The following is a 17,038-nucleotide window of genomic DNA, read 5'->3' as shown; positions in this document are numbered from 1 at the left end:
CCACAGAGCCAGGAAACTGTCACACGGTTGGCCACCAAATGGAGACCAGTGGCAGAATCCAGGAATAGTTGAGAACATGTTCTTCAGGGTCAGAATTGTACAAATCCTGGATTCTTCCCTTACTCCTAAGGCCCTGGACAAATTACCCAACTCCCCTGTAGGGATGGGTGATAGAGCCTTTCTCACTGGGATGAAGTCCAAATAGGGATGATGGTAATAGGTCCTTTCTCACCAACATGTAGGAAGATTAAATAACATTTGGTAAAACACTTACCTAGAATCCAGCCTAGAACATAACTAAGTACTTGATGCATGGTGGCTGCTGTTATTTTATTATTCTGACACAGAAGGGACTGCACACGCAGCACGGAACTGCTAATGCCCCAGGTTTTAAATAATACTTCATAAATGGCAGTGCGGAGCTGTGAACCCCAGCTTGTCTGATCAAATCCCAAGCCCTCACTCATAACGGAGAAAGAGCGTGGAACAAAAAAAAATGGCTTGAAAAATTTCCACTGCCCTTCTATCTTATTGAGTGGAAAATCACCTGGAAAAAGCACCAAATTTTTTCTGAAGTGGTTCAGCACCTCAGTAGTTTCTAGCCTCAACTCTCTGTGCTCCGCATTGACGTTTACCTTTTCCAAAGAATGGGAGTTAAAACCCACTACCACAGCCATTGTACTAAAATGCATCAAATCTGGTTCCCACTTTTGAAAGAGGCAAAGGAAAATTTCATGAATGCTTAGTAAGTCCTTTGTGTTAATAAGACATTTACACACGCGCGTGCGCGCGCGCGCGCACACACACACACACACACACACAGTGTTGACTTTGCTTGTGGGTAAATTCTAATCTACTGTCCTTGTTTCAGTAACATCACAAGAGAGCATTTTGCATCTGGAAAGGTCTGAGACTGTGTCTAATCCAGTGTCTTCACTTTATAGATGAGCAAACAAAGGCCCAGGATAATGAACTAAATGAGTCCCAGATGTCCTGCTATCCACTTTAAAGGTGGCTTAAATGTAGCTTTGGGGGAAAGTAATGAGTTTTGATGCCTCAGTGGGGTGGGCAGGCTCGTTACAGGGGCATCTTGAACCCTTAGAGAAAGGAGCTCTCTGTTTGCACACATGTGTGCACACTTACACACACACGCACACACACACACAGACTTCTTGCTCCCAATTTTGCTTTGTCCTCAAATTTCAGAGAAGGAGCTGAAGTAAACACATCAACAATCAAGGCATTTTTTGAGCAGAATAGATCCATTATTCTTTGGGTGAGCAGATTCCAGATTCTGATTTCTGTTCTTAACTCAGCTCCTTCTCCCTTGGAGAGAGAGAGAGAGAAATGGAGAAAAACCGCAACAAACAATATGATTCCCAACAAGAGCTCTTTCACCTTCTTTCTGAGTGCTGATGGAAGGCAGCCACCCCACAGGGCAGAGGGGCATTTCCTCGGTGGCCTGTGGTACATTCAGATTAAGCTGATGGTCAGCACCACGGTGGAGGCGGGCAGAAGTGCACTCTCCCCTCATCTGGAGAAGTGCAGGTGCTTGAAGAAGAGTATGAAATTGTTCCCAGCATGCCTTTCTCCCTCAGACCCCAGCCCAGGTGAGGGCTGCGTGATGACAGCAGTGCTTCACCTGCCGGGCAGAGCCAACTCCGGATTGCCCACACCTTGCCCCGCCGTGCAGTTTCTCACATCCGACATTCTGACAGGCTATGTTCCATCCTCTGCACTAGAGCAATGGAGACGAGCACACCGTACAGTTCTGGTAGTTTCCCTGTCAGTGTTGGGAAGCCAACTGCTTAGTGTTCTTCCCAACAATGAAATTTAAAGTTCTGTATTATTCTAATACCACTTATATGTATTGACTTTATTAAGCCACTTCTCGTTACCGTTAAAACTTATTGAAAATTCTTGTTACATTAAAGGAGAGAATACTTGTTAAAAAGCAAATTTCTATGGATATTTGCATATTCTTAAATACATTCTTCTTATATGAGTAATAGTGACGTTTACTTAGCATTTACTCTGTTCCTTGGCCCAGTGTTTCATATGACTCTATGAGCCACATGGTATTCATAGCCCCATTTTATAGATGAGAAAACTGAGGCTCAGGGGGCTTGAATTATTGACCCAAGGATGATTAGCTTAGAATACTGCTCTGTCGGAAATATCCTGGCAGTCCAGATGTTGGGACTCCACGCTCTCACTGCTGAGGGCCCGGGTTCGATCCCTGGTCAGGGAACTAAGATCCCACAAGCCGCGTGCCTCAGCCAAAAAAAAAAAAAAGAAAAAGAAAAGCATGCTGCTCTGTCAAGCTGTAAAGGTAGCACACTGGGACCTACAGAGCCCAGGTATCCAGAGTTCTGTACATACAGTGTTCAATGCTCGTTTGGTGGCAGTTTGGAGGAAGGAGGCCAGGGCAAGAGAAAGAAGTGTGCTGAGGACAGGAGTCGCCGCGTGGAGGCTCTGACTGCCTCTTGTTTAAAGGATTTGGAAAACTTAGCAAAATATTGAAGGCACATTTTTATACTTGTGACGGCAAAGGTCAAGTGTCAAAGGTGTGCAGCTGTGGAGGGTTAACCTCTGTGTGAGGTTAAGCTAAGGGAAGAAAGGTCTTTAGAGAAGAGAATTTCTTTGTTGCTGAATTCTAGCATTTCCATGTGGCCAGGGCTGCTCCTCCAAAAGCAGGAAGAAACTTCTGTTGTTTTTTTGTCTTTTTTTTTTTTTTGAGTTTTATTTGATTTATTTATTTTTACACAGCAGGTTCTTACTAGTTATCTATGTTATAGGTATTAGTGTATATATGTCAATCTCAGTCTCCCAATTCATCCCACCACCCCCCACCACTGTCCCCCCTTGGTGTCCATACGTTTGTTCTCTACATCTGTGTCTCTATTTCTGCGCTGCAAACCGGTTCATCTGTACCATTTTTCTAGATTCCACATGTATGCGTTAATATATGATATTTGTTTTTCTCTTTCTGACTTACTTCACTCTGTATGACAGTCTCTAGGTCCATCCGGAAAAGCATACCGATAAGGGCCTGTAACGTGAAATAGGATTCATTCATCACAGAGGGTAGGACTCTGGGCCCTGGTGTAGCACTGCCCCACGGAGCCGCTGCTGACCTCAGGGAACTACAAAGGAGAGGCCCCGTGGAGAGTCACACCACTGCCGGCACTCGGGCAGCCATTTTCTTCCTTAGTTTGTTTATTTTCCTGAGAAAAGATAATGATAAGACAGTCAGTTATGGATTTATTTATTAAGCAACTTGTATTTGATTGTGACAACAGTTTAAGATGAGAGCCCTGATATTTGCTTTGAGCTAGGGTTGTCAAATTTAGCAGAAAAAAAATACGGGATGTCCAGTTAAATTTGAACTTCAGATAGACAATAATTTTTTCATACACATATGCCCCATGCGATATTTATATTTTTGTACCAATTATTGTGCAATTATTTGTATGTTATCTGGTAACCCTATTGAAACATCAATGTAACACAGCAGCACTACATTCAGTAAAAATGAGTGCATGGCTATAACTTACAAGTTTTAAGGGAAATAGCATTCATTAAAAGAAAATACAATGAATTGCTGACTTGAAAAAAGTTGTATCATAATTTCTTATTTGGCAATTTCCCACTTTAAGTAAGTCTGTAAATTTGCTATCAGAGAACCAACAGATAATCATATTTTCTCTCGAGTCAAGATATCATTAGGGGGCTTCCCTGGTGGCGCAGTGGTTGAGAATCTGCCTGCCAATGCAGGGGACACGGGTTCGAGCCCTGGTCTGGGAAGATCCCACATGCCGCGGAGTAACTGGGCCCGTGAGCCACAACTACTGAGCCTGCGTGTCTGGAGCCTGTGCTCCGCAACAAGAGAGGCCGCGACAGTGAGAGGCCTGCGCACTGCGATGAAGAGTGGCCCCGCTCGCCGCAACTAGAGAAAGCCCTTGCACAGAAACTAAGACCCAACACAGCCAAAAATAAAAATAAATAAATTTATTTAAAAAAAAATATATATATATATATATCATTAGGTAATTCATAAGTAAAGCATACAGGACATTTTGCAAGCATTTAAAATACTTTGTAACTGTAGATAAATGCTTGTGTGTTAAAGGAGGGAATTCATTCAATGAATACAACAAATACCCATTGAGCACTCACTCTATCCTAGACATCGTTGAAGGTTTAGGGAGAAATAAGGAAAGAAAAAAAAAAAAACAACTTCTCTGTCCTCTTGGGTCTTGATTTTAGAGAATGGTTTTATGAGGCTGTGTGAATTTTAGACATTAACCAATCCCAGGGAGCTTAATGATATTTTGTGGGACAATATGATGTTATAAAGATTTCTTTTTCATAATTTAGACTTTAGATATTTATTTTTCAGCATTTATTGGTGCTACAAGAATTATACATCCTGATATCATTTAAATCCTTTAAGAAGTTCTCAGGATTTTATGCCTGAGAATTATATAAATTTAAGAAGCCTTTGGGGTGAAAGGTCAAACTGAATTGGGGGGGCACAAGAAGCAAGACATTAATTCAGGACGTTATCTTTAGTTACAAATTCTCAACTCTTAAATCAGAGTAAATTTACAGGGTGCCTGTCCCATCCTCCCCCCCATATTTGAATGAAGGTTCTAGGAGCAGAGAATGTTGTCAAGATGTTGGGGAGGAAATGAAACTTTAAGTTCCTAGGGCCTGTTTCCATTGATGCATGGATATCAGTTTAGCAACATATTGTAGTTCTTATTCTACACTTGAGAGGTAGTAAATTGCTTTTGGGTAGAAATGAATTAACTCTTTCCTATGACTACATTACCATAACACACTGTCAGAAATGATTTAGTAAACTGAATATGGAAGGCTAAAAACCTTAATATATTTCCAAGAAATAAATTGATTAATGTGTCCTTTTTTCATTAGTATAATCAGATTCACAAGATGACTTCATGCTAATACTCATTTTCATAACCTCTATTGTCTGTCTCAGCAGACTCAAGGTTGGAAGGATGTAAAATGTTACCTAGTCCGACATGCCCGTGTCCATCAGATGCTTATTTTCTCTATAACATCCTCACCATGTGGTCCAACGTTTTTAGGTACTCTAGAATAAATTTCATAGAATTGGTTAAAAAAAAACTCTGCTGCCCAGAAATAAGATATTCTGTTCCCTTCATTTAGAGCAAGGAAACAAGATCAGGCCAGAGTTTCAAAAACCTTAAAGCACTACAAAGTGTTCCCTGTATGTTTTACTTGAGGGAAGAAAAATAGCTGATAAACCATTCTTTATCGGTGGCAATAGCAATTCTATATCTAAAACCTAACTAACATTCTGTATCTAAATAGCATCTGTACCTAAAAACTAACATAATGATTATTATGTACCAAACACTCTACTAAGTCATTTTCATGTCATTTCTTGTTTAATGAAAAAAGTCATCATTTAATTTTCACAAGAACCTTAAGATAGCGTCATATGTTCTTGGTTCATAATGATGATCAGAGTGAGAGTTGGAGAAGTTAAGTATTTGCCTACCATTTTAACATTAGAGGGGACCTTTGGAATCATAGAATCCAGTCTTCTAATTTTCTAGGATTTACCACGATATTTGTATCATAAAGTGAGAGTGGGAAACCTTAGATCCATGGTGCTATGATTTCATACAGCCTTATTCTCAAAGTCACATGATATGTCCCCATGCTGCAAAAATAGTCTATACCTATGTATATCTATATATCTATATCCTTCTATATATCTAGTAACAAATGATTGAAATTATTCTTCTCCCAATTTGACCATGGATAAGGTAAAGGAGATGAAAATGTGTTTGATTCCAGGCACCTCTGTACTTTAAACTTGATTAAAAAATAAAAACATGACTCATCCAACAGCAGCAGAGTACACATTTATCTCAGCACAAGTGGAACATTCTCTAGGATGGGCCATATGCTAATCCATAAAACAAGACTCAATATAAAAGGATTGAAATCATACAAAGTATGTTTTCTGACCGTTATGGAAATATATTAACAGAAGGAAATTTGGTAAATTCACAATTATAGGAAAATTAAACAATACACTCCTAAATAATGAATGGATCAAAGAAGAAATTGCAAGGAAAATTAGAAGATGTTTTGCGATGAAATCAAAGAAAAATACAGCATATCAAAATTTATGGGATGAAACTAAAGCAGTGCTTAGAGGGCAATGTATAGCTGTAAAATGCCTATATTAAAAAAGAAGAAAAGCTCTCTGGGCTCAGTTTGCAGCAACATGGCTAAATCCACCAAGAAGGACAGAACCATCAGTAAACACAAGACCCGTTATGGTTCCTACCGTGGGAAATTGGTGAAAAAAAATGGAAATCAGCCTGCATTCTAAGTTCACTTGCTTTTCTATGGCAAAAGCAAGATAAAGAGATGAACTGTGAGCATTTGGCACTCTAATTCCTGCGTGAAAATAGTAGCTGGTGGTGCCTGGACCTACAACACCACTTCTACCATCACAGTAAAGTTCATCATCAGAAGTCTGAAGGAATTAAGAAAACACTAGAAGCTCTACCGTTTGAAACATTGCTAACCCATAATAAATGGGTTAATTTATGTAACAAAAAGAAGAGGAAGAAACAGAAGGGGGAGGGGGAGAAGAGGAAGGAGGAGGAGAAGGAGAAAAAGGAGAAGAAGAAGGAAAAGACAAAGATGGAGAAGAAGGAGAAGAAGCGGCAGAGGAGGAGGAGGAGGAAGAGGAGGAGGAGAGGAGGAAGAGGAGCAGCAAGAGGAGGGATTGCAAATCAATAACCAAATCTTCCATCTTAAGAAACTAGAAAAAGAAGAGCAAACTAAACTCCAAGCAATCAGAGAGATGAAATTTAAAGACTAGAGCAGAAATCAATGAAACAGACTCTGAAAAACAATAGAGAAAATCAATGAAACTAAAAGTTGGTTCTTTGATAAGATCAACAAAACTAACAAACTTTTAGCTAGCCTGACCAAGGGAAAAAGAAAGACTCAATTTTTTTTTTTCACATCTTTATTGGAGTATAATTGCTTCACAATGGTGTGTTAGTTTCTGCTGTACAACAAAGTGAATCAGCTATATGTATACATATATCCCCACATCCCTTCCCTCTTGAGTCTCCCTCCCTCCCACCCTACCTATCCCACCCCTCTAGGTGGTCACAAAGCACTGAGCTGATCTCCCTGTGCTATGTGGCTGCGTCCCACTAGCTATCGGTTTTACGTTTAGTAGTGTATATACGTACATGCCACTCTCTCACTTTGTCCCAGCTTACCCTTCCCCCTCCCTGTGTCCTCAAGTCCATTCTCTAGTAAGTCTGCGTCTTTATTCCCGTCCTGCCCCTAGCTTCTTCATGACCTTTTTTTTTTCTTAGATTCCATATATCTGTGATAGCATACGGTATTTGTTTTTCTCTTTCGGACTTACTTCACTCTGTATGACAGACTCTAGGTCCATCCACCGCACTACGAATAACTCAATTTCGTTACTTTTTATGGCTGAGTAATATTCCATTGTATATATGTGCTACATCTTCTTTATCCATTCATCTGTCGATGGACACTTAGGTTGCTTCCATGTCCTGGCTATTGTAAATAGAGCTGCAATGAACATTGTGGTACTTGACTCTTTTAGAATTATGGTTGAGAAGACTCAATTTTATTTTTTTTGACCATCATTTTTTTTCTTTTCTTTTTTAAAATTTATTTATCTATTTATTTATTTATGGCTGCGTTGGGTCTTCGTTGCTGCTCGTGGGCTTTCTCTAGTTGCAGCGAGCAGGGGCTACTCTTTGTTGCAGTGTGCGGGCTTCTCATTGTAGTGGCTTCTCTTGTTGCAGAGCACGGGCTTTAGGCATGCAGGCTTCAGTAGTTGTGGCACGAGGGTGCAGTAGTTGTGGCTCACAGGCTCTAGAGCTCAGGCTCAGTAGTTGTGGCGTATGGGCTTAGTTGCTCTGCGGCATGTGGGATCTTCCCGGACCAGGGCTCGTACCCGTGTCCCCTGCATTGGCAGGCGGATTCTTAACTACTGTGCCACCAGGGAAGTCCCAAGACTCAAATAATTAAAATTAGGAATGAAAAAAGAGATATCACTACTGAAAATAAAAAAGATTATAAAGGAATACTATGAACGACTGTACATCAAAAAACTAGATAACTTAAATGAAACACAGATTCCTAGAAATATATGTTACCAAAACTGACTGAAGAAGAAAGAGAAAGGCTAACTAGGCTTATAACAAGAAAGATATTGAAAGAGTAATATTAAAACTTTGCACAAAGAAAAGCCCAAGCCCAGATGACTTCACTGGTGAATTCTACAAAACATTCAAAAATAATTAATACTAATCCTTCATGAACTCTTTCAAAAAATAGAAGAGGAAGAACACTTTCCAACTCAATCTAAACTCATTCAGTAAGACCACTATTACCCTGATACCAAAACCAGAGAAAGACATTGCAAGAAAACAAAGCTACAGGCCAATATCCCTTATATTCATATCTTACATGAACACAGACACAAAAGTCCTCAACAAAATACTAGCAAGCTGAATCCGGCAACATATAAAAAGATTTCCACACCATGATCAAATGGGATTCATCTCAGGAATGCAAGCTTGGTTTACCATCTAAAGTCAATTAATGTAATACATCATATTAATAGAACAAAGGACAAAATCCATAGAGTCATCTCAACTGACACAGAAAACACGTCTGACAAAATTCTGCACCCTTTTGTGATTAAAAAAAAAAAAGTTTTTGCTCAACATCCTAAGAATAGAAGGGAACTTCCTCAACCTGTTACAAAGCATCTACCAAAAACTCATCACAATCTAATGGTGAAAGAATAAATGCTTTTCCCCTTAGATAAGGAACAAGATAAGGATGTCCACTTCTATTTAACATTTTACTGAGGGTTCCAGCCAGGATAATTATGCAAGAAAATTAAATAAAAGACATCCACATTGAAAAGGAAAAAAGTAAAACTACCTCTATTTGCAGATCACATGATTTTGTACATAGAAAATCTTATGAAATCCACCAAAAAACTATTAAATAATAAATGAGTTCAGCAAGGTTACAGGATATAAGATCAGTATATTTCTGTACACTAACAGGAAACTTTCTGAAAATTAAATTAAGAGAATTTCATTTACAATAGCATCAAAAAGAATAAAACACTTAGGTATAGATTTTTTTTTTTAATTTATTTATTTTTGGCTGCGTTGGGTCTTGGTTGCTGTGCGCGGGCTTTCTCTAGTTGCAGCGAGCGGGGGCTACTTTTCATTGCGGTGCGTTGCAGTGCACGGGCTTCTCATTGCGGTAGCTTCTCTTGTTGCAGAGCACAGGCTCTAGGCACGTGGGCTCAGTAGTTGTGGCTTGCGGGCTCAGTAGTTGTGGCTCGCGTGCTCTAGAGTGCAGGCTCAGTAGTTGTGGCTCACGGGCTTAGTTGCTCCGCGGCATGTGGGATCTTCCTGGACCAGGGTTGGAACCCGTGTCCCCTGCACTGGCAGGCGGATTCTTAACCACTGTGCCATCAGGGAAGTCCCACCTAGGTATAGATTTAACAAAAGGAGTGAAAGATTTATACACTGAACACCACAGAACTTTGTTGAAAGAAATTCAAGATCTAATTAAAAGGAAAAACACCCCATGTTCATGAATCAGAACACTTAATATTTATAAGATGGCAGTACTCCCCAAATTGATCTACAGTTTCAACACAGCCCCTATAATGGGACCCAGAATAGCCCAAACAATTCTGAGAAAAGAAGAACAAAGTTGAAAGACTCACAATACCCAATTTCAAAAGTTACTACAAATCAAACCAGTGTGGTACTGGTGTGAAGAAAGACATATAGATCAATGGAATAGAATTCAAAGTCCAGAAATAAACCCTAACATATATGATCACTTGATTTTTGATGAGGATGCCAAGACAATTCAATGGGACAATGAATAGTCATTTCAACAAATGGTGCTGGGACAACTGGATATCCACATGCAAAAGGATAAAGTTGGACTCCTTCCTCACATCATGCACAAAACTTAACTCAAACGGCTCATAGTCCTAAATGTAAGAGCTAACTATAAAACTCTGAGGAGAAAACATAGACATAAATCTTTGTGACCTTAGGTTAGGTAATAGTTTCTTAGATATGATGCCAAAGTACAAGTGACAAAAGAAAATATTGGGTTGGCCAAAAAGTTCGTTCAGGTTTTTCCGTACAGCTTAACAACCCAAACGAACTTTTTGGCCAACCCATATAAATTGGATTACATCAAAAATAAAAACTTTTGTGGTGCGAGAAATAACATCAGGAAAGTGAAAAGACAGCCTCAGAATAGGAGAAACTATTTGCAAACTATATATCTGACAAGGGACTTGTATCCCGAATATGAACTAATGCAATTCAGTAATAAGGAGACAACTCAATTTTAAAATGGCAAAGGATTTGAATAAATAATTCTCCAAAGAAGATACTTAAATGACCAATAAGCACACAAAAAGATGCCCAACATCTTTTGTCATTAAGGAAATAGAAATCAAAACCACATTGAGATACCATGTCACACCCACTAGGATGGTTATAAACAAAAAGAGACACTATAACAAGAGTTGATGAAAACGTAGAAAAATTGGAACCCTAGTTCATTACTGGTAAGAATTTAAGATGGTATAGCTGCTTTAGAAAAACAGTTTGGCAGTTCCTCAAAGTTAAACAGAATTATCACATGACTCAACAATATCACTCTTAGGGATATACCCAGGAGAAATGAAAACACAGGTACACACAAAAACTTGTATACGAATGTTCAGAGCAACATTATTTATTTTAAGAAAATGGAAACAGCACAAGTGTACATCAACTGATGAATGAATAAATAATATGACTCTTGAAAACATTTTGCTAAGTGAAAGAAGTCAGTCACAATACACCACATATTGTATGATTCCATTTATATAAAATATTCTCAATTGGCATATTTATAGAGACCTAAAATAGATCAGTGGTGCTTCGAGCTTGAGGTGAGGCTTGGAGGGAGGGAATGAGAATTGCCTACTAATGGGTACAAAGTTTCTTTTCAAGGGCATGAAAATGTTCTAAAATCAGGCTGTGGTGATGGTTTTACAACCCTGGGAATGTGCTCAAATGCAATAAATTGTACACTTTAAATGGGCGAATTGTATTTTAATGTGAATTAACTCTCAAAAAAGCTGTTTTAAAAATAGGACATAGCATCCTGCTTTATTCCCTCCTAAATCTACCAGTACTCATACTATCCCTCAAATCTTTTCAATAATTTTATTATTGGGAATTCCCTGGCAGTCCAGTGGTGAGGACTTTGCGCTTTCACTGCCTTGGGCCCAGGTTCAATCCCTGGTCGGGGAACTAAGATCCCACGAGCTGCACAGCGTGGCCAAAAACAACAACAACAACAACAAAATTATTATTGCTCTTTCAAGACCTAGCTTTAAAAATTCACAACTTCTAGAAAACTTTCTTAAAATAACTCCTATGTTCTATACTCATCAGTTTCTTCAGAATGTATTCAGCTGTTTAACCCCTGCTCATATGCTTTTGGTAATTGTTTTAGAGTCATATTCTCATTGACATTCCTGAGCTGAGACTAATTTCCTCAAGTCCTCTACCTTCATTACCTTCTGCTACAGGGTTACCTGGGAAAGCTGATGATTCTATTTGTTCCCGAGTTTACAGTCGGGAGCTCACCAAAGCTCACTCTCAATCCGAGGAAGCTTTGACCTTGATCTCTATTTCAGAGGGCCCAGGCAGTAGACAGCAGGCTGACTCAGAGGGTTTGACGAGAGTTGAATGAAGTGCTATTTCACAGAAGTGTGGCCAGGATTAAAGAACAAGGGATAGTATGGGACTTCCCTGGTGATCCAGTGGGTAAGACTCTGCGCTCCCAATGCAGGGGGCCCGGGTTCCATCCCTGGTCGGGGAACTAGATCCCACATGCCACAACTAGGAGTCTGCATGCCACAACTAAAGCTCCCGCATGCCGCAGTGAAGATCCCACGAGCCGCAACTAAGACCTGGCGCAGCCAAAATAAATAATTAATAATTTAAAAAAAAAAAAAAAAAAAAAGAACCAGGGATGGTGAAGCACCAGACACTAGCAACTGCAGGAAGCCTGTACCACCTTGAAGCCTAAAGGGAAAATTGGGGAAAACAGTTGTTAAGTCAAGAACCATAACACTGGAAATGGGCTCACCTCTGCTGAGTTCCAAGCTTAGAGGAAGGTAGCAACTGTTAAAACCCTGGCAGGAGTTGGCACTGTTAGACATTGATAGACACCCTACCCTACCTCTCTCTCCTTATACTCTCCTATCCTCCACCATTGACCCAACCCAAAGGAAGCCAGAGGACCAGGACTCAGGCCACCGTCAATAGACGTCAGCCTCCCAGGAGAAAGATGGCAAAGAAGGCCGAGACGGGTCTAGAGGAGCTGATGGTCACTAGTCTCTAAGCACCAAGGTTCCAGCCTCTAACTGGCTTCTAGGAAGCCTCTCCTTGATTGTCAAGGAACATCACTGCTGCCACTTCTCTGTCGCTTGTGTTGCGCCCTGCTTCGTACTTTGTGACCCTTTCAAAATCAGCTGTTTTTTCAGCCCCTAATAGGTCTTTCCAGGAGAGGGGGGTTCTTTGATCTTGTTGACATAGGAGGGCTGTCTCTCCGCACTAGTATTTACAGCCCTCCCTTGGGTTTACAGAGTAATCTTTTCCTTCAGGTTTCACAGCCTCTTTCCCATACCTGGGAACACAGACAGGTCCCCTCAGGGCTGAGCCAGGGGCAGATTTCCTTCCCCATCCCTGCATTCCCCCTGAGAGCGAGGCCGTGGAACGCATCACCCAGCAGCCCCCTCAGAACCACTTCTTCCAGCTGACAATCATCGTGTGTCCCAAGCTGAGCTATAAGTCTTTTTGCACTCTCACATCCAGGGAGAATTCCTTATTGGCCGTTAATTGACACTGGGGCAACAGTGGGAGGGAGTTGCTACAAGAGGAGCATGAATATTTTAGGAAAATGGATTATTGTGTTTCACTTGTAATATAGTGATGACCACAAGGGCTAATACCAAGTCAAAAGGGACATTTTGCCCCTACAGATAATATAGCCTGATGCTAGTGCCTTCATATTTCTTTTGTCATTATCTTGCAATATGTATTGGCTTAATTTACACTCAGACCTAACGGGTTCTCTTGTATTGTCACCCCCTACAGAGTACCATAACTTTTTTACAGGCTTATTTTAACGATTTAAGGACTTATCTTACTTGGGAGTTTGCAACTATGTTCCAAATCCTTGAGGTTGCCAAAACTCTGACCTCTGTAAAAGTGAAACATTGTTGGCTTCACTGTTACTTTTTCTTTTACTATGGAATCATTCAGTAGTTACTGAATTCTGAAGTTTCCATCATGTGTCAAGTTTAGAGGAACAGAGGTAGGAAATGTTATCCAAGCCAATGTGGATGCTGTGGTTCTCAAATTGTAGTTCCTGAATCTGCAGCATCAGCACCAGCTGGGAACTTGTTAGAAATGCAAGTTCTCAGGCCCAGCCCAGACCTACTGAACCTGACCCTCTGGGAACCCTCCAGAAGGTTCTGATGCAGATTAAAGCTTAAGAACCACTGGTCTAGTGTACCAAGGGATGACAAGGAGTATGTTTTAGTCTGGGTTCTCTTCAGTGCCTAAATAATGGACTTCACCATTGAAAGTAGCCTTTGAATGAGCATTACCATACCCCTGCCTTGTTGCCTTTGTTTTGCTGTCCAAAAAGAAGGCCATGTGAGGCTGGTCTGAGTTCATTCAATGGCATCACAAGTAGTTAGCCCACTTGAGTCTCAGAAGCCAGCTGTGCCCAAGGACTGGGAGAACTTCATCCTGGCCACAGGACTTGGTCAGTACCTCTGGGAATCACTTTGTGCCATGCGCTCAGTAGGTATGTGCACGATGACCCGACCTCGGTGTTTTTAAGCATATGTGGTGACAGTGCCTCTTAGTTATCCTTGGGTGCGCCAGAGAACTGGCCACTTGCCACATTCTGAGCACAACCCTCAAAGGCAACTGGAGAGGAAGCTGAGAGCCCTGTCCTAAAAGATCTTACAGTATACCAAGCTGTCAAACCCATTAAAAAATGACATCCTCCTGGAAGAGGATATGTATAAACCAGGTTCCATGGCTTCCCCAGTATTTTCATGCATCCTATTGTATTTACTGCTCCACCACCCCCTGCTGATTCTCAGGCTCCAGAGGAGGGTGTATGATTTGTCCTGAGAATCCAGCCCGACCAGAATGGCCTGTCATCTTCCTCATGTTGCTAATGGGCAGCTGCTTTTTTAATTAGGTTATTAATTTTTTTGCTCAGCCTCTTAGTCAACTTAACTTGGCTTTATCTTGTTTTGGTGGAAAGCAAATCACTTGGCTGGTAGAATTTGATTTAACTGGCCACTTCGCGCAGGGTTTGATGACTTTTCCATTAATGTTTATTCAGCAAATACATTTTGTTTAATTTTCCCTGAAATAACCCAGCTGACTCTGAATGTTCAAGATGTGCAGAGCACTGAAGAGGAGCTGTGATCCCAGAATCTCTATGATAATACGAGGATAGAGATCATGGAAGAGACACAGCCTGAAGGCTTGGAGATTTAGCCTGGGGAAGCAAGATGTGCAGCCAACCACAGTGCCCTATCTTTTTCTCTCGGTGCCTAATCTCTAATTCTCTCTCTATTTCTCTCTCTCTCCCTAGTGTCTCATGTGTGTTTGTGTGTGTGCACATATGCACATACGCATGTGTATGTGCACTGCACCTTGTACAAGGTATAATAATGGCATCTTACCAGTTTTTTTAAAAATGGTAAAAAAAAAAAAAAAAAAGCAAAAATGCATAATAATGGCTAACAATATTGCATGTCTGAAAACTTACTCTGTAATGGGCCCTAGGCAAAAAACCTTTCTTGTGTTATATCAGTGTTTACCAAAAACTTGAGAGCATTTTTTTTAGATAGTTTCTACTTTTCTTTCTTGCTCTCCAGTTTTTCATATCAGAAAATGGGGACTTCCCTGGTGGTCCGGTGGTTAAGACTCCACGCTTCCACTGCAGGGGGCACGGGTTCAATCCCTGGTCGGGGAACTAATTTCCTGCATGCCATGTGGCACAGCCTAAAACAATTAAAAAAAAAAAAAGAAAATGGAATCGTTCCTTTTCAGCCTGTGAGCATCTCTTCCTCTATGTGGCCCCACCAGAAATGATTTGGTGTTTGTAGTTATGCTATCTTGGGAAAGAGAGAAGGTGGAATGTTGAATGAGAACTGAAGGTTATTATAATGAAAAATGAGTGATGGGGTAAAAATGTGAAATCTTCTCAGGTGGACTGTGCAAGACCCTCTTGCCTTTTCGGTGGCAAAGGCCAAGCAATGGTCTGTTGGCCTTGCCCTCTGTGAGTTACAGAATGGCCTTTGCTTATAAATCCATGGAGCTGAAGATCATGCAGAGGGCTTGCCCGCACTAGCTTATTTACTCTAGGATCAGACACAAGATGTCAGTTAATCTCAGTTATACTAGTGTTGCATATTTCCTTCCTCCACCCACTGGTTCTGGCCCCCAAATTGCTTCTGAACTAGCCCTGCCTGTTGGCCAGAAGAGACTGGGAAATGACCATTCCTCAGGACAGCCAGAGCTTGTATATCAGGCTGGAATGCTGTCAGAAGAAATGTAATTATCGTCATGCCACCGGTAGACTGAGACCCATGTTAATATGAGGAAAAGACTAGTTCCTCCATCCTTGTATTAAAAGGCTTAGGGTATGGAGGTCAGTTGTAAATATTGGACAGGTGACCTTTGCCTGCCTGCTGGGTGGGTCAGAGCTCTAAACACACAGGCATCATGTATGAGGATACTGTTTCTTTCTTGGGCAAGGGAGAACAAGGACTGGCCAGTTTTGAGTGATTGATTATTATTCTATCCTCCATTTAAAGAGTCAGTCCAGGGGTAATGAGTGAGGATTTGCTATGTTCAAGGCACTCTGCTATGAGGGATATAGCGAATTCTGTCAAAGAGCGTATGATCCAGCAGAAGATTAAAGAAATACATAAACATAGAACAAGGATTTACATAGTAAGAACTTGACCTCTAGAATCAGAGAAACTAGAGTTCAAATTTCTGCTCGTTCTCATAAATGGTGCTGTAACAGCTGGAAATCCATAAGTGAAAGAAAAAGAGAACCTAGAGCCACACATCATATATTATGTAAAGGTTAACTCAGAATAGGTCATAGATCAAAATGTAAAAATTTAAACCTAGAAAATTTTCCAAAGGAAAGCATAGGAGAAATGTTCTGTGGCTCCGCTAGGCAAAGATTCCTTAGATAAAACAATAAGATCCATAAAAGAAAAAATGGATAAGTTGGACTTAATCAAAGGTAAAAATTCTTTTTGAGAGACATTATAAAATAAAAAGACAACCACAGACTGAGAAAATATTTGCAAAGCACATATCGGATAAAGGACTTGTATCCAGAATATATATTCAGATATCTTAAAAGTCAGTAATAGGATAACAGCCCAATTTTTTCAATGGGCAAAATATTGAACAGAGCACATGAAAAGGTATTCAACATCACTCGTCATTAGAGAAATGCAAATGAAAACCACAGTGAGATACCCCTAGATACCTATTAGAATGACTTTAAAAAATAAACCCAAAAAAAAAACCTGTTGCCACCAAGTGCTGGCAAGGCTGTGGAGCAAAGGAAACTCTCACACATTACTTATTGGAATGCAAGATGGTACAGCTACTTCTGAAAAATATTTTGGCAATTTCTTATAAAATTAAATACACACTTACCCCATGGCCCAACAATGCCACCCCTGGGTATTCACCCAAGTGAAATGAAAACCTATGTTCACACAACATCTGTCCATGAATGTTTATAAATGGTTTTGTTCATAATCAACAAAAACTGGGAAATACCCAAGCAT

The 17,038-nt window shown here is 40.4% G+C and overlaps 1 protein-coding gene and 1 pseudogene across 2 annotated transcripts in view; both read left to right on the top strand.

Moving 5' to 3' along the window:
- The window catches only part of SASH1 (SAM and SH3 domain containing 1), a 308,428-nt gene that overhangs the window by 81,179 nt on the left and 210,211 nt on the right, over positions 1–17,038 (top strand). The gene's annotated exons all lie outside the window — the stretch shown is intronic.
- On the top strand, positions 6,293–6,571 carry LOC132376373 (large ribosomal subunit protein eL43-like; annotated as a pseudogene).

Source organism: Balaenoptera ricei, chromosome 12 (assembly GCF_028023285.1).
Source record: "Balaenoptera ricei isolate mBalRic1 chromosome 12, mBalRic1.hap2, whole genome shotgun sequence".
Classification (NCBI taxonomy): domain Eukaryota; kingdom Metazoa; phylum Chordata; class Mammalia; order Artiodactyla; family Balaenopteridae; genus Balaenoptera; species Balaenoptera ricei.
This window is presented reverse-complemented; position numbering and strand designations above follow the sequence as displayed.